The 20,752-nt window shown below is 47.7% G+C and overlaps 2 protein-coding genes across 8 annotated transcripts in view; one reads left to right on the top strand and one right to left on the bottom strand.

The window, feature by feature from the left end:
- Positions 1 to 20,752, top strand: part of FGF1 (fibroblast growth factor 1 (acidic)) — a 108,472-nt gene that overhangs the window by 16,366 nt on the left and 71,354 nt on the right. The window lies entirely within an intron of this gene.
- LOC104996249 overlaps positions 12,318 to 20,752 on the bottom strand; it is a 354,524-nt gene continuing 346,089 nt past the window's right edge. Inside the window, exon 12 of one of the 3 annotated variants that reach the window (XR_826152.1) lies at positions 12,318 to 13,326. The gene's annotated coding sequence lies outside the window, so the exon portion shown is untranslated. Of the gene's footprint in view, positions 13,327 to 16,888; positions 17,334 to 18,196; positions 19,844 to 20,752 lie in introns of those variants that run through there. The other 2 variants (XR_826154.1, XR_826153.1) reach the window with 2 other exon arrangements.

Here is a 20,752-nt window from a genome sequence, read left to right as displayed (position 1 = left end):
CCCAGGCCCCACAGGTTTCCATAGCATAGCCATGGAGCTCCTCACAGATACGTGAGGGTAGTTTTAGCTCTTTGTCAGTTCAACCCTCTTTTCTCACCCTTCAGGGTCTTTCTCCTCTTCATATTCCTATCTTGTCCTCCCCCATCCTGAGACTCCCACATAATTTCTTCAGAAGATGATGTATCCTTGTTGTTCCCTATTTTTATCTCATTCAATAAACCAAAAGGGTGGGGGCAAAGGGTAGTTGGAAGGTAGTAGTTATGGGCTGAACTGTGTCCCCCCTCACATTTGTAGGTGGAAGTCCTAACCCCCAGTATTTCAGAATGTGACCTTATTTGGAGACAGTGTCTTGACAGAGGTCATCAAGTTTAAATGAGGTCATTAGGGTGGATCCTAATCCAGTATGACTGGTCTCCTTTTAAAAAGGGGAAATCAAGCCATAGTGACACACACGGGGGAAAGGACATGACAAGACACAGGAGAAGGCAGCCATCTGCGTGTCAAGAAGAAAGGCCTGGACCACATCCTTTCCTCACAGCGCTCAGGAGGAACCAACCCTGTGAATACCTTGAATTTGGACTTCTGGCCTTCAGAACTGTGAGACAAGAAATTTCTGTTGTTTAAGCCTCCCAGTCTCTGTAACAGTCTTTTTCACTCTCCTCTTTTACCCTCATGAAGAGGCTTTAGTTCCTCTTGGCTTTCTGCCATTACAGTGGTATCATCTGCATATCTGAGGTTGTTATATTTCTCCCAGCAATCTTGATTCCACCTTGTGATTCATGCAGCCCAGCATTTCACATGATGTACTCTGCACAGATGTTAAATAAGCAGGGTAACAATATACAGGCTTGTCGTATTCCTTTCCCAATTTGGAACCAGTCTATTGTTTCATGTCGGGTTCTAACTGCTGCCTCTTGACTTGCGTACATGCTTCTCAGGAGACAGGTAAAGTGGTCTGGTATTCCCATCTCTTTAAGGATTTTCCAGTGTGTTGTGATCCACACAGTCAAAGGCTTTAGCATAGTCAATGAAGCAGAAGTAGATGTTTTTCTGGAACTTCCTTGCTTTTTCCATGATCCAATGCATGTTGGCAATTTGATCTCTGGTTCCTCCGCCTCTTTGAAATCCAGCCTGTACATCTGGAGGTTCTTGGTTCACATCCTGCTGAAGCCTAGCTTGAAGGATTTCGAGCATAACCTTACTAGCATGTGAAATGAGCACAACTGTGCGGTAGTTTGAACATTCTTTGGCATTGCCCCTCTTCGGGATTGGAATGAATACTGACCTTTTTCAGTCCTATGGCCACTGCTGAGTTTTGCAAATTTGCTGACATACTGAGTGCAGCATTTTAGAGTCTAAATAGGGGCCATTGTCTCCCACTGATGAGGTTAATTCAAGACCTTGGGAGCCGGGCCAGGCTCAGACTGGGGCTGACCAGGCAGCCAAGCCCGACCTTCTCTGGCATCACTTGAAGGACACACAGAGGTCTCATGAATGTAACCTCTCCTTTGCCTGCAGAACCTATCCTGAAGCTACAGGAACAGGTCAGCAGTCAGCAGGCTCATTCAGCAGGGCTGTGGAGAACAGTTGAGATTCAAGTCGTAAAGAGGCAAGAAGTGGGGGCAAGAAACCCAGGCAGAACCCTTGTGGCAGAGGGTGGAAGTGGGCAGACACGGGTATGACAGTAGGCGGAGAATATAAAGAAGGAGTACAAAGGACTTAAAGCCAAAATGTGCCTTATTCAGGATTTCACATGAGAAGCAGAAAGATAGGTCTGCGGCAATGGGATTCCAGCTTGGAGTTTGTAGCCCTCTCAGGTGTCTTCCCTACCAGACACACACACACACCATTCCCATCATTCGGAAACTTCTCATCGACGCCAGCCACTGTTGACATAAACCATGAGTGAGTCCTGATGTCAAATTGAACACCATGCCTTTGCCATATTTCCTGACAGTCACAAAAGAATTCCCTTCCTTTTCCTTCCAGCAGAGGAGCTAGAGTTGGCTTAGCAAGGATGAGTCCCTGGGGCAAGTGGAGTCCACTGTGGAGAAGAGAGGAGACTTTCAGGAAGGTGACAGCAGCTGGGGGGTCTCATGGGGACAAGATCCTCCCACTCCTCTCATATCCCCCACAAGCTCTAGCCCCACTGGCCTCTCTTCCATGCCTCAGCCATTCCACGCCCTTTCTTGCCTCTGGGACTTTGCAATTGCTGTTCCATCTGCCTGGAGTACTTTCCCTGCTGTTCTTTACATAGGAGACCTCTTTGTCCTTCAGGCCTCATCTCTCTGGTCAACTCCTCAAAGTGGCTTTTTCTCCTGTTACTCCCTATTCTATCTCTATTTCCTTCATGGCACTGAGCCCAGTCTGTATCATCTTGTCAATTTTTTTTTTAAGTTTGCTTTGATTCATCCTTCCCCCTAGAAGATAAGCTTCAGGAGGGTAGGCCTTGTCTCTCTTTTTCCCTGCTGTATCCCCAGTGCCTAGAACAGAACTGACCCACATAGTAAGTGCTCAATAAATGAGCGACTGGTTCAATCCTAGGAGTGGAAAAGCCAAAACCAAGGGCAGCAGTGGGACCTCCCGGCCTCTGTCACTCCTCACAGCTCTAGAAAAGCAGTGCTGCCAAGTGTGCTTCGGGGCCTCAGACCCTGGCTTGGGTGAGCAGGCCCCTCACAGCCCCCAGAACCCCATGCTCTGCATCAGCTGCTCTGGCCTAGGGTGCATAATCTCGTCTCTTCAGAGAACTCACTTTGGAAGCCTAGAAAAATTCAGCCTGTTTGTGTTATTCATGCTCAGAGATGAATAACACCTTTTGGCTGATGGGCATCAAAGGCAAACAAGTGAGGTCAGGCACCCAGAAGGGTGACATTGATCCAGCACATTCCTGCCCTTGCTCTCAGGGAGGAGTGGACAAAGCCACTCACCCCCACCTTGGCTACCAGGTCCATGGGGGTGGAAGCAGTGTCTGCACTGATTAATCAATGGGCACAAAGTGCTGCTTCAGTACCAATCGGGGACACAGAGAGCTGTTCGAAAACTAGGCTGTGCTTGTTCTTCCTCAGAATCTATGTCAGAATTTTGAAATGGCAATTGGAGGAAAGCTGGGAATGACCACTGCAGAGTCACTCCCTGGAGTCTACACGGCAAGCTGCAGCCCTGGGAGAGCATGGCCCTGGTTCAGAGTTCAAGGCTGGCGTGGCCCTGGCTCCTTTGTCTTCAGTGCTAAGGTGGTGGTTAGGTTAAAGGAGCAAAATGTTCTTCCTTAAGCCTCTACTGGTTTTTCATGTTTGAAATGCTAATGGGGATGTTTCTGGGACAGAGATGCAGGTTAGCCTCAGGATCGTTTCCTCCCAAGGGTAAAATCCCCGCTTGGTTGGCCACACAGAATGAGCTGCCATTTTCCAAGGCTGGTCCTGGGATGTCTCTGCTGAAGACTCGGGAGGCAGTGTCCTAAGTTCATTGGAAAGGGAGCTGATGTGGTAGACCAAGAGCTCTCCTGATGCCTCCACTTCTGGCCCATCTCTCTCATCATCCTTTTCTTATTCCATAGTGACAGTCTGCAGGGCCTGAGGATAGGAGTATACCAGTTGGGGCAGGCAGGACTGCTTGGGTATGAATTCTGGTTCTGACACACAAGAGCTGTAAGGCCTTGGCCCAATTCTGTAACCTTTCCACTTCTGAAACAGAGACATGATAACAGCACACACACCCGAGGGTTGTTGATGGGACTCTGTGAATTTATACAGGTGAAGTCTGAGAAAGTGTGTTTTATTATCAGCATTAGCTGTTACTCCCTCACAGAGGTGATTTAAGATGTCAGTGAGACAAAAATGTTTCAGTACATAATGCAGAGCACACAGCGTTTGATCAATAAAATATTAATTATTATTGCTACCAACACTTTGCAGTCTGGCTAAGGTTTGCAGGAAACCTGAGAATGTATTTGAACTAAAAAAATGATCTGGGAACATGAAGGTCACCTGCTGTTCCCCCGTCAGTCTTCTTTGTTCCAAGGGACAATGATCACCCTGTGCTCTTTCAGCACTTAAAATTCACACGTCAGGAACCTAGAACTAGCCAAGAAAGCAATAGCTCCTTTGAAGAGCTTAAGCATGGAGCAGACAAGCCTCCTGTTCAGCAGTTTCAAGCTGTAGGAGTTTGCAACAAACAAAGAAGCTTCAACTTTAGCAAGGCTCCTTTAGCACCATTTCCCAAAAGGCTGTGGGATCCCCACCCCTCCAGGGTACATGTGGTTCCTTGGTGCTCGGGTGCTTTCAAACTTTTCCTCTATGTCCCCTGACCCTGGGCTTTGAGTTTAACACATTTGAAGACTAAACGCAGAGTGAACAGCATGGCCTGCTGTAGGCTGTGAACTGCACAGTTATCTTGCACCCAGGCTGCTCAATGCCCCATCTTGCCCTCCTGAGTGACTGTGGGTAAGAACCGGTCCTCTCTGTGCTTTGGTTTCCTTCTTTACAAGAGTTCATCTCTAGAAGGGGGAGCAGAGGTTATGAAGGGGCATGGAAAGCTCCAGCTGTCTCCCTCTATAGTTGCTGATTTCCTTCATGGCCCTTCTGACCACCACAGAGCAGGGATTATGGAAAAACCCACTGGTGAACAGTGCTGTAGAGGTCTGCAAACACTCCCTTGCACTAGGTGACCATGAGCACATCACTTGGCTTCTGGAGCACCAGAGAGAGATGGATTACGGGAAGGGGTCCAGGCCACAGTCTGGAGGAGGGGATGCTGGCAGCCCCCACACTCAACCCAGCCCATTCTTGCACCACAGAGACCAGGCCCGGAGTATGGATTTTCAGCCCATGGCTCTCCTGGGTCGTCAGACCTCTCACTAAGGCCCAAAGATCGATGGTCTCCCATCAAGGAGGTGGACCCCTTCCTGACACACTCTGACCTTCCTCCACATGACTCTCTACCTCCCACTGCGGCCAGAGGATTTAATACACAGCTGGTTCAGGGTGGATCCAAAGGCACACAGTGCAAGTGGGGGAAAAGGGTTTCCAAGGCAACGTCCCAGTTGTTTCTAGCGACCCATTGACCTGACCCTCCCTGCCTTGCACATCCCCAGAACTGAGCCAAGACTGTGGAGGGTGGCTATACCTTGGGTTGTCTGGCCGGGGCCCTACTGTGGTGGGAGGTTCAGATTCCACGCTGGGAGGGGCCCAGGGGAAGGTCACGGCGAGAGTGAGCCAAAGCAGGCTTCATCACCTCCCTGTAACCTCCTGCTATTCCTTCTTCTTCTGACAGCATGGCAGTCAGATGTGGGGTGTGGAGGCCTCTGTTCTAGGAACTGTAGAGAATAGCTCTTTAAAAAAAAAATGACTCTAAACACATCTCGCTCTGGGATGGAAGCACAGCCTGAAACAGTTCAAGTCTTTCATCCACTGTCGACAAAGAGGAAGACCTCTAGTAACACGGAGTACTACCTTCATCAGACTCTTGCAGTGCTTTCTTGGAGTCAGGGTCCCTTTCTCTTCCTGGCCAGCCCCACATCCTGCTGTGTTGGCCAGCTTCTGTTTCTCATTATCTTTCCCCCATCCTCTTTAAAGGTTTCTCACTCCACCCAGGGGTTTTATTTTTAAACTTGCACAGTAATGTTAGGGCTAAGCAGTACACGCTGCCCACATTCACGGGAAACTGGGCTGCCTGGAGAAGCATCCCACTTTTCAGAGACTCCCTCCCTCTCTCCCTTCCCTATACATCGGGTGCATTCTCTGTGAAGGGCCCTGCCTCAAGGATACGAGGATGAGACAGACATGGTCCCTACCCTTGAGGAGCTGACATTCTAATGCAGCAGGTGAATGGCAAATAATGTACACACCTACCCACACACCCACACACACACACACACACACCAAGTAAGTCAACAAAAAGAACTAAGTAAAAACCATGCTAAGATCTACAAATAGAACAAACAAGGTCCTGAAACAAGAAATGCTACTACAAATTAGGTGGAAAGGGAAAGTCTCTCCAAGGTGACACAGAAGCAAAGACCAGAAGGATTAAGGGGCTCCAGGCATGCCAAGAGGAGTGATGAAGACTATTCTTCATGGAAGGAAGAACCTGAGATAAAGCCCCAAGGTGGACAAGAACTCGTGTGTTCTAGACTCCAACAGAGGCCAGGATACCTCAAGAAGAATAAACAGTGAAGGAATGGGTCAATATGAAGCTGGAGAGGTGTGCAAGAACCAGATCATGCACAACCTGGAGTCAAGCAGAGAGCTAGGGCTTTATTCTGAACGCACTGAAAATAACGGAGGGATTAGCATTAGAGGTGACATGCAATGATGGACATTTTAAGACCCTCACTTGATCCTGAGTGGAGATTTGACTCTAAGATGGGTGGAGGGAAGGCAGGGGTCCGAGTTAGGAGGTCTGGGAGTCATGCAGAAAGGAGATGGGGGAGGCTGAAACAGGGCCACAACCAGAAACAGGCTGGCTCCTCCAGGAATTAGCCCACTACTAGGCATCCTCTCTCCAAAGAGCTCATACAATAACAGAGCTGATAAGACAAAACAGAACACCAAGGCCCGAAGTCACAGGGTTGGTGAGAATAAGCAAGAGTTTAGCTATCATAAGGCCTATACCGAACCACATTTATGAGGTTTCCAAACACAATTAAGTAAGATCTTTATCCAACATTGGCTCCCAAGATTTTCTGAAAGATGTAAAAATACTCTGGTTTTTCTTTAAACCATGGCAGCTCCTCTGTCCTTTATAGCTTTGCCTGAAAATGGCTTGGACTGAGTGATCTGACCACAGACAAAAGTCAAAGGTGACTTTATAAGCCTTGAAAGAAAGTGAAAGTGAAGTCGCTCAGTCGTGTCCGACTCTTTGTGACCCCATGGACTGTAGTCTACCAGGCTCCTCTGTCCATGGGATTTTTCCAGGCAGGAATACTGGAGTGGGTTGCCATTTCCTTCTCCAGGAGATCTTCCCAACCCAGGGATTGAACCCAGGTCTCCCGTATTGTAGGCAGACGCTGTACTGTTTGAGCCACCAGGGAAGTCCTAAGCCTTAATGACCTAAAAAGAGGGAGATGGGAGGGGGCTTTGGGTTGGGAGGGACACACGTATACCTGTGGCCAATTCAAGTTGATGTAAGGCAAAAACCGTCACAATATCGTAAACTAATTATCCTCCAATTAAAAGAAAATTTCAAAAAAGACCTAAAAAGTGGTCCTTCTCTCCAAGAGCAATACAACTATGCTACACTCTTTGGAAGAAAAGAGATGGAAAACAGAAGAGCAACGCAGCCATTCTACACAGTAATAGTAATAACAGCTATCATTTGTTGTCTCCGTCAAAGCACTTACTTGTAACTTGGTTAATCCTCCAAAATGCTGATGACGTAGGTACCACTCTCCATCCTTTTTACTGATGATGGAGCTGAGACTTAGAGGGAAGGGAAATGATGTCTGGAGGTAGAAGCGGCCGAATCAGGGACCAGAGGCTGCTCAATCTCCATTGGCAGGACTCCTAACTGTCCCAGCGCTTGGTAGCTGTCTGCTTTGGTCACCATTATGCTTTCAATGCAGCACAGAAAATGAGATGAAGATCATCCAAAATGCCAGTGAACAAGGGTGTGAGTAACTTTAATTTCTGTTTTTCTTTTTTAATGTTTTGAGTCTAGTACATAGTGGATTCTCAAAAACTGTTTGTATGATGAAGCTGTTGAGTTAATGAGTATGCACTACTTAAAAAATTATTCTTAGATAATTAAGTAATATATTTCATTATAGGAAATGGAAGTAATACCAGAAAATACAATTTAAGAAAATAAAAGTTTACCCATCATCAAGAGATAATCAGTTAAAATACTGATAATTTCCCAGTTCTTTTCTTGTGTTATATATATGCCTGTGTTTGTGTGTCTCTCTTTGTGTTTGTGTGTCTCTATTTGTCTTTTTCTGTGTGTGTGTGAAACAAAAATGGGATCATACTGTCTTTATAGACTTTTAACTTACTTTTTCATTTAGCAACATAGTGGGTGTCCTCCACTCAAGACTGTTCTGAAACAGATTTCTTAATGGTGGCAGTGTACTCCTCTATAATCTAATGAGTCCTCTATTATCGGATATTCAGTTCATTGTCACTATTATTAATAATGCCATATTGAATATCCTTCTACAAAAACATTTAAGCATAGCTCTATTACTGTTAAGGAGGAAAGAGCAATATATATTGAAATAGAAAAAACATAAAGACCCCTATTTTTAGGGTTCTTTTGTGCAGGCCAACCACATTTCTTACATCTGTCCTTTGGAATCACTTAAAGATGGGGAGACGTCATCTGGAATGTGCCCCATTTCCCCAAGTCTGGTCATTATTCACCTCTCAAGTATGTTTTGGTGCTATTCTGCCACAGTGGAGATGGGTTAAGGAAAATCCCAGTTGTGGCCAGACAACTAGATTTAAATTCCAATTCCATGCCTACCCAGTTTTGCAACCTGTGTCATCATTCTGAGCCTCATTTTGTATGTGTAGACGCCACACACCTCAGAGGATATAATAAAACAGGTAATGTTCTTCAGGCACCAGACTAGCACAGGACAAATGCTCAGGAGAAAGCGATTCTTATTATTACAAAGGCAGGGGAAGGCTTTCCTTACGAGGTTAGTTCTTTGGGAAACTCCTTCCCAGCCAACGCTGCAAGACCCATGGAAAAAGAATTTTAAAAGCACTCAACATACCCTCCGGCTTCACTGCCTTTTTACTCTTTGGATATGCATGTGCACACATGTGTGTATGAGTGTGAAAGCCTAAAGTAGTAAAAAACAACGTACTCGTTTTCCCTCCCTTGCCAAGAACCAGGTCTGCTGGATTAGAGATATTTAAATTCTGTTGTTCACAGCTGCATGAAGAATGTAGCTTTTCTTTCCATTTTGCCAGCTGTGTTTTGTAACTGTCTATCCTAAAATAAAAACAAAGCCAACCAAAAAAAGCAGGGCTGTCTATATCAGTCCTAAATTGCTCTCAGTTTTATACAACAAAACAGAGAATATCTAACCCCTAAAACACAGTCTACAGAAAGAATCCATCCAACTCATACACTGTCTAACAAGGACACATGAGTGGCACATCGTAGGTGCTCGCTGAACCTTGTTGAATATGTTTATTGAATACATGTTTTCCTTACAAATAACAAGCTGTCGCAAAACCATTATATTCATTTTATCTAAATACTGTCAGAGCCTATTCAGAGGGGCTGAAGATGACAGATGATTAAACGAACAGATGCTTTCTGAGTCTGTAAATTGAGTGTTGGGAAACTTTCTCCTCCTAATTCATGGCTCTCGAAATATGTTTATGATCCTCATGGAATTGTGTAGGGATTACTCTAAATCGCCATCAAGGGGAACATATGTGATAAAGCACTTCTGATGACCAGGCCAAGTTTTTCCATCTTTGTCTAAATATGGGAAATGTTCAGGAAAATCTTAAGTGTATCTGTAATAATGTAGCCACAATATCAAAATGACTCTAGAGATCACAGATAGCACAGCTGGTTGTAAAGCAACCTAATGCTGGGCCAAGATTTTAGTTGCAGGGCCAAGCCCTGAAGTCAAACAGCTCCTAGGCCCTGTAATTTCCAAGTGGAACAGCCAGCATCTACTGTCCTCAGACATTCGTGTCTCCATATGTTTTGCTGGCATTGGCTGAGTCCCTTCTGTGCATAAGAGATCAAGCCACAGGATGTTCAAAGACAAGATATGTCTTCTGCTCATGATGTCATAATCCAGTGAAGGGAGAGACAAGCCAACAACTGGATGGAATCTCAGAAGGAACGAAAGAATTCCTTCTAGGCAAAGCACTGCACCATGGGTCCTCAAAGGAAGGACTCTTTTTACTGGAGATATTAGGGAAGGCTTTGCAGAGGATGTGCAATGTGATGTAGGCCCTGAAGGGTAGGAAGAATTTTAGCTAGGAGGGACTGGAAGGGAAGGCCCTTCCAGGCTGAAGGAATAGCATGAACCAACTCATGAAGGCCTGGACGTGCAACAGCAAGGTGAGGCTTCCAGGAAAGATTAGGGGGGTCACAGAAACCCTTTGCCAAGGACTTAGGGCCTTAATGTTTGGGAAGTGGGAAGCAATGGAAGGTTCTGATAATGGGAGGGTTGGTGAGTATGTATCTTCCTTTAGAAGGCTGGAAGGAGTGACTGGCACAGCAATGCCACGAGACCAATCTCGAGGTTCTGGCTTCTGTTTTCCATCTGTTTAGCCTCTCAGCAGCTTTGAACGGTGTGGCCTAGAGCCAGTTTTCCCGCTGAATGCTGTGATCCTGTACCCTCTGGCCTCCAGTCCCCTGCGACTTCTCTGAGATCACTGGCTGCACTAGGGATCTCTTGAGATTGTGGGGTGTCCCCCAGGGTAGCTGCCTCTGTCCACCTCTCTTTTCAGGCTCTGGGTCCTTCTCCCTTGAAGATCCCCATCTCTCCCCACATCTCTGACCCTCCCGCATCTGCCTCCAACTCTGGCTTCTCCCCAGCGCCCCGTGTCCAAGGCCTGCCCAACACCCAGCTCTGAATGGATGGTGTCTCGCCCCTGGGAAGCAGCCCACTCTGTCAGGCACTTGGTACCTGCATCGCTGACCAGGCTTCTCCTGATTCTGTCCATTCTCCCGTCCATTCATCCATCTTCCCCACCATGTCCTATGCTATCTCTGATTATTCCTTTGCTGAGTTCCTGGCATTTGCCAAATCCTCTTCATGCTCCTCCTCAAGTGACTTTAGACCATCCCTTCCCTCTACTCTCATGGCTCAAGCTTCAGATCTTTTGTCTATTTTAATTCAACAGCTCTCTATGAAGCACCAGGGATTGTGCTGGGGGGTAGAGCTGTGTGAAGGAAGCATATGGCTCTTGTCCTAGACGACCTTGTAGTCAAGTAAAGAAGGTGAATATTAAGCAAGGACTAGAAGCCTAGTGAATTTTTAGAGATGGGAACACAGAGCAAGTATCCCTCAGCCTCAGTGCCCAGCTCCCCCCCGCCCCCACCAAGATTTTCCCATAAAATGTTACAAGAAACATCTTTCTAATTCCCTTCTCAAAGATCTCCACGGACTGCCCACCACTTGCAGATAGAAGTCTACACTCTTCAGGTGGCACCACTTGGGGTCCTCTCTGGCGTGACTCCAAACTAGTGTGCACTGACCTGTAAATTAGTGTGCGTGCCCCGGCCCAGCAGCCCCAGTCACTCACGCTGGGACCAGACCACCTCTGCCTGCCCACACTCAGGCCTCTGGTCAACTTTCCCTTTACTCCATGTCCACATGCATGAAGCTGTTTGTCCTTGTGTCTGACCTGCCACAGCTTCCACTAAATCCTCCTGGACCTCTTCTCCCTCCAGTGTAGGGTACCTTCATCAAAGCACTTAACAGTCTGCCTTACTTATGATTTTCCTTCTCACCCTCCATCAAGGACAGGGAACTTATTTATTCTGAATAACTAACAAAATAACAGCTACAGAGATCAGATGTGCCAGGGGCTGTGCCAACTGAGGTTACTCATGTTACCCTGTTGCACCCTCATAACGAACAATGCGGGGTGGGGATTATCACAGGTCAAGTAACCTGATGCTCAGAGAGGTGAGCTGACCCTCCGGATTTAAGTCCAGGAAGCCAGACTGCAGAGCTTACACTTGGACTTCATCTCCACCTTTATTCCCTTGCAGTGTCTTGTCAAGTCCATGTGCCTAACAGTAGGATGCATGGGCCCTTACTAGGTGTAGTGAAGTCAAGTGAATGGAGACAGTGAAGCCCAGGGCAGTCTTCTCAAGGTCATACTGCAGGTCACAATCGCTGGGCAAAAGCACAATGCTGAGCGGCAGCATCTTCTCTTACGCATATTAACTAGGAAATGGAGGCCATTTTCAAAGCAAAGTAAACATTTCTGACTGACTCAGGAGCAAAGGGTTAGAAGGCGACTTGTTGAATGCGGGAGCATTTACTCTGACTTGGCTTGGGTGGTGACGTGCTGCACTCACAGCCCTCTTTTGACCAGACATGCAAAGCAGAGAACTTCCCACTTACATACACCCGCTGCCTCTCTGCTGAGCTTGAGAGGAGGTATTCCATGAGGGGAACTCCCTCTCCCCGTCACTGGACAAGACCTGTCCGTTTCCGTAAGGAAAGGGTGTGGTGTGGAGCACCAGCCCTCCCCGTGGGCCTGCCCTGCTCAGCTCCAGACAGACCTGCCTTTGTGAGCAAGGTGGGATGTGGGGAGCAGGGGGAGGAGGCGGGAACTGCTTGGCATCCCACATCCTGGGAGCTGGGCCAGAGGGGAGAGCTGCAGCGGGAAGGCTGGGGAGGCGAAAGGGCCTCTTTCCCGGATGGCTGGACACGCAGCCGCCACCAGCCAGCTGGGCGCCTCCTCCATTCCTTTCTGGGATAAGCAAGGTCGGAGCTCGCCCCACAGAACCTTCAGGAAGGTTCTGAGCCCTGGGCTCCGAAGCCTGACAGCATTAGACACTGCGGCCTCTCAGAGCCCCCAGGACACACTGCAGTGTGGCACGTCTGACGGGGAAGGCATCACTCCTGCCTTCTTGCTGTCTGTCCCTCCCGTGGCCTGGGAGGGACTCCGGAGAGGGTGCCTTGAGGCTCCTCATCTCGCTATCCTACAGACGCCTTTATACACCACCCTCAGCTTCATTCATATCCTGGCCTATACGCCACATGTCCTTCTCTAAACATATCAGAGGATGTATAGACAGGCAGGCAGATGAACAGGCTGATAAAGAAGTAAACGTGGGGACTTGTGTCTAACATGCCGTGCTTTCTCAACTCAATGATGCCACGTGGCTGCTGCTGCATTTTGTGAAATCTGCCCCATCCCTTTCAGCACATGGCACTCTGTCCAGAAGATTTTTAAGGGAGCAGAAACCAGTTTTGAGAAGCCAAGACATTTGGGACACACTCCTTAAGACCACGAGAGTCATTCTGTTACAAACGCAGTGAAGACTAGAGATTCCACAGCTTCCCCGAGGGGCAGGCCTACCATGCGCCTCCAGATCCAGCCCCCTGAAAAAGATCTTGAGGGGGAGCTAGTGGCTGTTTCATTGACAAAGTCTGAGATTTTAATCTGATGCCATTCCATACCTGAGAGGCTTGTGTTACCCTGGAATCCCCCAGCCAAGGTGCAGGCAAAAAGTCTTTGAGTTTCCTGCCCCTAGGTTTGGTGCAAAGAGGCAGGCCAGTTATAAAAGGCAGCACAAGGCAGATTGCAAGGTAGGGGTAGGGTTGGGGTGGGGTGTCTTACCTCAAAAGAGAAGGGCTTTCCTGGGGAAAACTCATTAGTTCTATCTTCTGTGCTGGAAAATGATGAGAAAGATTAGGAGGGCTCAAGAAAGGGACTGGCCAAACCTATCTCTCCATGAGGCTCTGTAGCCTCCCCCACAAGGAAAGGCTTGCTTGTGGCACTTGAAGAGGAAGGCTGTGTGATGCCCTCAGGACCATGGAGAGCTGTGAATGGAAAGACCACGTGGGGATCTGAAGACCCGGGGAGGCTCTGGGTGCGTGAGTTACAAACGTTATAAATGTAAAGCATGAATGATTCTGATACATAAGACTCATTAGGCAGAGGTAAGAAGCTTTGAGAAAAATATGGTATTTACATTTAGGGTAGAGGATGCCAGCAAGGACAGAGGCAGACAGCTTTGTGAATTGAGTCAGGGCACTTAAGAGGAGACAGGAAGATGAAGCCACAGAGAAGTCTTGATGGGGGAGGTCTCCGGTGATTAACTGCTTGACAAAACCCCAGCCAGGGTTTGGGGTGGTCTTTCCCAAGGAGGGAGCAAGCCAGTCCATTTCCCAAGAAAAACAATTCCTGAAGTAATGAGTCCAGAGTCCTGAGGGTAGTGCAGGGGAGTGCTGAGAAAGGAGTAGGGCAGGAAGTGCGAGAAGGGTTCCAGGTAGGGAGTGGGAGGTTGCAACCTCAGCCACCATCACAGGGCAGGAGGATGGATTTGGGTTCTGAGATCCCTCCCATTGAGAGTTTGAGATGAATGTTTGTGTCAGCTCCCAAGATACCTCAGGAATAGTAATACTTGTAACAAAGTGTAACTTTGCTACCTAAGGTAACATTGTTTATTTGTATCATCATCTAACATTTATCCAATGTGGTACTGTGCTAAGCACTTTATATAACTTTGTCTCCTCTTATCCTCATCTGATAACCCTATGAATGTAGGTAATATTTCTCCCTTGCAGAGCAGAGGAAACTGAGGTTCAGAGAGGCGAAGTGCTTAGCTTGGGTCACACAGAGAGTAGTAGCCACAGAGAGTAGTAGCCAAGATGAGACTTAGCTTCAGCAGGCCTAACTGCAGGGCCCAAGTTCCTGTCCCCCAGGTGCCATGCCATGCTTAGTTGCTCAGTCGTGTCCAACTCTTGCAATCCCATCAGCTGTAACCTGCCAGGCTCCTTGTCCATGGGATTCTCCAGGCAAGAATACTGGAGTGGGTTGCCATTTCCTTCTCCAGATCTTCCCAACCCAGGAATCGAACCCATGTCTCCTGCATTGCAGGCAGATTCTTCACTGACTGAGCTACAAGGGAAGCCTAACTGTCCCCCAGGGAAAAGGCTCAATCAGTCCAGAGAGAAGAGGGGACCCCAAGATGTGGACAGAGCCATGAGTCTGGCCCAGGGAGAATGACACAAAGCACCTCCACTGCCACCTACTGGCTGTCTACTTCCAGATCAAATCTGCTGCTGCTAAGGCGCTTCAGTCGTGTCCGACTCTGTGCAACCCCATAGACGGCAGCCCACCAGGCTCCGACGTCCCTGGGATTCTCCAGGCAAGAACACAGGAGTGGGTCGCCATTTCCTTCTCCAATGCATGAAATTGAAAAGGGAAAGTGAAGTTGTTCAGTCGTGTCCGACTCTTTGTGACTCCATGGACTGCAGCCTACCAGGCTCCTCCGTCCATGGGATTTTCTAGGCAAGAGTACTGGAGTGGGGTGCCATTGCCTTCTCCCCAGATCAAATCTAAGGCACCATAAACTGTATTTTATGTCCCACTGAAATCAATGCTGTACATCCTAATATCAGAGATGTTAAAATACCAAAGGAAAACTGCATCTGAGGCTTGAGAAAAGGTTCTAAGTGCCACGATGCACTAAAAGCCTTGCCTTGGCTATTTTATCTCAAGCTAACAATAGCCCTTGATCACCCCCCCTGTTAGGGAGGGGGACACACCACTTAGAGCAGCAGAGCCTGTGCCATGGTCAGTGACACAGCATTATGGAGCCTCGGAGCCCAGAAGGGTGCTCAGCAACCTCCTGTGCCCACAACCCCTGTGCCTAACCACCAGACCACACTGCCTCTGAGGCAGATGGGCCATCTTTGCCATTTCTTCCTTCTGGTGGGCAGCCAACTAAGCAAACCAAAAACACAACAGAGTCACTTTTCAAGAGAAAAGAAAACTTTGCTTCATTGCTCTTCACAGGCTCATCTGTGCCTGGACTCACTCCAAATCTCAAGCTCCTCTGAACTCTGGGGATGCATCAGCCTCTGGTTGCCAGCCCAGGTGACCCATTCAGGAAGACCTTTCAGCTCTGCTCTTTCGTCTCTGAGTTCATAAGCCTCCTCAGTCCTGGGTCTCTCTCTGACCCACATCTCCTTTTTCCCAAACTCCAGCTGGTGATGTGTACCAGATTTTGCAGCATCATCCTTGACCCTGAACTTTATTCTTCCCACATCTTCCTTGCCTCCTCCCATCTTCCCAAGTGTCTTAACTCTTTGGCCTAACCCTGCCTTGTTCAAGAGCGTTATTCACATGTTAATCACTTCCTAGCCTTGTTTCATACCTCCTTTTCATTTAAGGCTTTCTAGAATCCCCGTGTGTCCAAATGAAAATACAGAGAAAAGAGACGTGGAATGAGATGGTTGTTATGTGTGGACAAAGCCAAATGGCCAAGGTTCCTTAATTTTTCTTGCCAAGACCTCCATCACCTGCCACAGGCTGTGCAGCTATAAGCTGGCCTCTTGGTTTCCCAGCCTGTGTCACTGTGTATCTGCTTGCCGGGTATCCTGACCTCTCAGCTTTCCTTCCCACGATTTTCCAAAGTGAAGGAGACAGTCGCACTTTAATGAAATCTCTGCCATCTCTTTGAAACACTCTGGTTCCCTCCTCTCGTGGCCACTGAGTCACTCTTTCCCTGCACATCTCTTCTCAGAGCTTTCCTGACACAGGAGATGAAGGAGGGTACTTGGCACTTTCCACTTTCTGAATACTACTCCCCACTTCAGTGAGAAATTAAAATCACAAGGTGGACACACCTCCTAACTGGCAGAATCACTGTACTGAAAAATGCCCATTTTCTTTCTTTTTTTCTGATTAAGCTTCTTCTCACTCTGCCTCTATCCTTCAGAATCTCTCTTCTTTACTGTACGGCTGTCTCAACTCAGTCTAACTTCCCACAAAGCCCCCTTTAACATAATTTCCACTTTCCATCTATGTAAATTTTTACTGAAAAGTGTTTGATCAAAGCGTTAACCCTGCTCAGTACAGGTTTCCTTTGCTCGGAGTCCCTCAGAGTAAAGACCTGTCTGCTTTGTACATTTACTCCATCCGAGGGTCATGAGGACACAGTGGATATGTGCTGAGGGAATGAATGACCCGCAGCCAACGCTGGGCTTCTGCCTCCATTTAGGATATGAGCACCGTGAAGCATCTGTTCGTTTGACACACCTCTGTGGTACCCTACCATGTGCCAGACCCTATGTCAAGCATGCTGGGTATGAATAAAATAAGAGTCTCTGATCTCTTTTTTTTTAATTTTTAATTGGAAGATAATAGCTTTACAACATTGTGTTGGCTTCTGCCACACAAGAACATGAATCAACCATAAGTATATATTTGTCCTCTCCCTCTTGACCATCCCCCTACCCCATCCCACTCCTCCAGGTTGTCAGAGTATTAGGATGAGCTCCCTGGGTTACACAGTAACTCCCCATTAGCTATCTATTTTATATATGGTAATGTATATGTTTCGATGCTACTCTCTCAATTTGTCCCACCCTCCCCTTCCCCTGCTGTGGTCACTGCTATCCTGAAGCTTCACTTTTTTTCCTTAATAAATGTTTATTACTTATCTGGCTGCACTAGGTCTTAACTGTGGCATACCGGATCTTCTTCCATCTTCGTTGCAGCTTGCAGAATCTTTAGCTGTAGCATGTGGGATCTTTAGATGTGGCATGAGGACTCTTGGTTGTGGTATGTGGGATCCATTCCCCAACCATGAATCCAACCTGGAACCCCTGAATGGAAGCGCGGAGTCTCAGCCACCGGGTCACCAGAGAAGTCCCTGAAGCTTCACTTCTAATGGAAAAGGATGGTTTGAAAATCATTAAATTGAAGTCTAGTCACCAAGTACTGGACTCTAATAAGTGTGCTGGAGGTCTTGAGTTCATGCTTGTTCCAGGAGGGCTAAGAAACTAGGAAAGGGAGAGTCAGTTAGAGAATGAGATGAAGACATTTTTTTTAACTGCTTTATTGAGATGTAATTTATATACCATACAATTCACCCATATAAAGCATACAATTCAATAGATTTTATTATATTGACAGAGTAGTGCAACTATTGCCACCATCTAATCTCAGGGCATTTGCATCGTGCTAACACTTACACACTCACTAGACTATTGCTGCCCCATCCCTCCTCTCCCACGCCCTGGCAACCACAAATCTACTTCCTATTTCTATGAACTTGCCAATTCTGGACATTTTATATAAATTAATCATATGCTATATAGGTGTTTGTGACTAGCTTCTTTCACTATCATATTGTTTTCAAGATTCATCCATGTTGGATCAGTTCAGTTCAGTTCAGTTACTCAGTTGTGTTCGACTCTTTGCAACTCCATGAACCACGGCACGCCAGACCTCCCTGTCCATCACCAACTCCTGGAGTCCACCCAAACCCATGTCCATCGAGTCAGTGATGCCATCCAACCATCTCATCCTCTGTTGTCCCCTTCTCCTCCCACCTTCAATCTTTCCCAGCATCAGGGTCTTTTCAAATGAGTCAGCTCTTCGCATCAGGTATCCAAAGTATTGGAGTTTCAGCTTTACTCTTGCCATCTCCTGCTTGACCACTTCCAATTTGCCTTGATTCATGGACCTAACATTCCAGGTTCATATGCAATATTGCTCTTTACAGCATCAAACCTTGCTTCTATCACCAGTCCCATCCACAACTGGGTGTTGTTTTTCCTTTGGCTCCATCCCTTCATTTTTTCAGTACTTCAATCCTTTTTATTGTCCAGTAATACTCCATTGTATGAATACACCACATTTTATTTATCCATTCATTCATGATTTGTTGGACATTTGGGCTATTTCCACTTTTTGGCTATTATAAACAAAGCTGCTCTGAACATTATTATATGTTTTTGTACAAACACATGTTTTCACTTATCTTAGGTATGTCCTTAGGAGTGGTTTTGTTGGGTCATGTGGTAACCCTTGGACAACCATTTGAGGAACTGTCCAATTGTTTTCCAATGTGGTTCACCAATTTTATATTTCCACCCACAATGTATAGGGGCTCCAATTTCCCCATATCCTTGTCGACACCTGTTATTATCTGTCTTTTGGTTACAGCTATCTTAGTAGATGTAAATGGCATCTCATTGTGGTTTTGGTCTGCACAGCCCTGAAGGTTAGTGATCCTGAGTATCTCTCCATATGGAGATGAGAATATCTAAATTATGTTTGTGAGACAGCAACTTACTTGAGTCCCAGAACAATGCATGCCTGCCGCAGGTGCTCAACAATGCCACTGAATGAACACAACTAAGAATGTAGCAAAGAAAAATGCCTTAAAGGACGCTGGCTCCATGAGCCACAGCAGGCCTGGAGGAGGAGTGGTTGGATGAGGGCGTATGCTTTGCAAAAATGAAGCGATGTATTTTGATCCCTCTCACCCCATCCTGCTGCCTCTAAACCATGTTCCATTTGGAGCCTCCCTTCCCAGAGGCTGGGTCAGGAGGCCTGGCACCCAGAGCCAGGGAGGGAAATTGGAACGCGGAAAAAGAGGGCAGTCAACCCAACTGCCAAGATTTGTGAAACTGCTTAAGTTCCCTTTTAACACAGGGCAGGCCGGACCTGGCAGACAAACTACAGAGCTTCTGCCGCTGTGTAGGGGCTGCCCGCCCGCTGCTGGGGGTCAGCCTTGAGGACAATCTGCCTGTGCGTGTGCAGAGGCTGGAGGCAGCTGCGGCTCTGTGACATCCCAGTGAGTTGAGAGGAACCCTGGGCCTGCCACATAGGGAGGCCTGGAGAGCTGAGAGGGTGGACAGGCCTGAGCCCCTGGCAAGTGGATGCAGCCTGGACTCCAGACTTCCAGCTGTTCCTGGGTGATGAGGGCCAGAGGCCACTGTATGGTGACCTGTAGCAGGACCAGGGACAGGTCTCCTAGGCTGGGAGGCAGACACCCAGAGGGGCCATGGCCAGCAAGAGCCACTCAGCCAGGGAGTCACCCTGGGCCCCAGCTAAACCGAGTGGAACCAGGGCCTCAACTTGAGCTGTGAAGGCCGTGTCGGGAAGGCCATGTCGGGAAGGCCGTGTCGGGCAGTTCAAGAGCAGGTGGAGGGCTCCACACGGAGATCTCGGGCCCCAGAGGCCCTGAGTGAGGGTCTTGACATTTCCAGTAAGAGGCTGAGGGACATCCGCTCCCATTACAGCTAGATGATGCTTCAGACAGGGGCAGGTAGAGTGGCCAAAGACGGGGGGCTCTCTGGGCTGGGGCGTCACCCAAGAGGGCTGTTCAGATTCCTATTCTGGGTGAGACTGACGTTGCTGCTCTTCAGCCACCTAACACGTGAGGTCTTGGGAAGAAGCCCAGATGACAGATGAATGAAGACGCTCCAGTCACATTGTGTGATGAAACTGGTGACGTGCCACCTGGAGCCCTGGAGGGCTGATTCACTCAGCAGTGACCAGGCTGCATGGGCAGTGGGCACGGGACATGGTCGGAATCCAACCTCAGCCTGAGTGTGGCTGTGTGTGCAATTGTTTCTGAGGGTCCACTGTAGGGTCTAGGAGTGTCTGGGCAACTCTCCTCTACAACGAGAAAATCAGTTCAAAGTGCACGTCCTTTGTCATGTTTGGCTCAGATCCTTTAGAAGCTTTTGGAGATGTGCGGAAGGGCCAGGCTGAGAAAACATCACCTCTCGAACAGTGGCTCCTCTGAGTTTTTGAGCCCTTCCTTTATTATAGGTGCTGTGCTAACACACATGTCATCGAATCCTCCCAGCGACACTGTGAAAGTGAGGACTACTGGTGGTTGTGTTTCATAAAGAAGTTGGGGGCTCGGTGAGGTCCCCCGGGATCTCTCATGTATGTGTTGGCATCAGTGTTGGAAGCACAGTGATTTAGCTACAGAGGCTGAAGACTGGACCACTGGATACATGGTCTCTCACTTATCTATCTAAAAATTCCCCTTAAGATTTGAGGCAAGAGCTGTTTACTGAAGAAAAAATGTTAATGTTATTGTTTCATATTTGTAAAAAAAAAATTGCCCAAAAAAGTGACCAAAGTGGACTAGTGAACAAATTGGTAGAGAACCTGAGTGAGCACTCTTTAACAGTGACTCTTGTCCCAGCATAAATCACCTCCAGCAAACCCAAGACCTCAGCTTTGTTGGTCATGTAACTGTACCCCAAAGACACTACACCCAGCTCAGCTCAAAGCATGTGTGTTCCCATCCATCTGCCCATCCACCCACCCACCCACCT

The sequence above is a fragment of the Bison bison genome, unplaced genomic scaffold, assembly GCF_000754665.1.
Source record: "Bison bison bison isolate TAMUID 2011002044 unplaced genomic scaffold, Bison_UMD1.0 scf7180017864291, whole genome shotgun sequence".
NCBI lineage: Eukaryota > Metazoa > Chordata > Mammalia > Artiodactyla > Bovidae > Bison > Bison bison.
The sequence above is the reverse complement of the archived record's forward strand: the minus strand, read 5'-3'. Positions and strand labels throughout refer to the sequence as shown.